The sequence below is a fragment of the Dipodomys ordii genome, unplaced genomic scaffold (assembly GCF_000151885.1).
Source record: "Dipodomys ordii isolate 6190 unplaced genomic scaffold, Dord_2.0 Scaffold210, whole genome shotgun sequence".
Classification (NCBI taxonomy): domain Eukaryota; kingdom Metazoa; phylum Chordata; class Mammalia; order Rodentia; family Heteromyidae; genus Dipodomys; species Dipodomys ordii.
This window is the reverse complement of record NW_012267426.1, coordinates 222,683-223,033: the sequence shown is the minus strand read 5'-3', so window position 1 is coordinate 223,033 and position 351 is coordinate 222,683. Positions and strand designations below refer to the sequence as shown.

The 351-nt window shown below is 28.8% G+C and overlaps 1 protein-coding gene across 1 annotated transcript in view; it reads left to right on the top strand.

Moving 5' to 3' along the window:
• The window catches only part of LOC106000186 (neuroligin-4, X-linked-like), a 32,305-nt gene that overhangs the window by 11,503 nt on the left and 20,451 nt on the right, over positions 1–351 (top strand). The window lies entirely within an intron of this gene.

Genomic DNA, 351 nt, shown 5'->3' with positions numbered 1-351 from the left:
GTTGATGATGTTACTATTACTGTTGTTGATGTTCTGGTTACTGTTATTGTTATTGTTGTTATTGTTACTATTACTGATATTGTTGTTGTTACTGTTGATGTTGTTACTAATTCTGTTACTGTTGTTGTTATTACTATTACTGTTATTGTTGTTGATGTTGTTGATGTTGTTACTCTTATTGTTACTGTCGTTGATGTTGTTACTGTTATTGTTATTGTTGTTATTGTTACTATTACTGTTGTTATTACTATTACTGTTATTGTTGACGTTGATATCAATACAGTGGATGTTGTTACTGTCATTGTTGTTGTTGATGTTGTTAGTATTACTCTGATTGTTGTTGTTGATGTT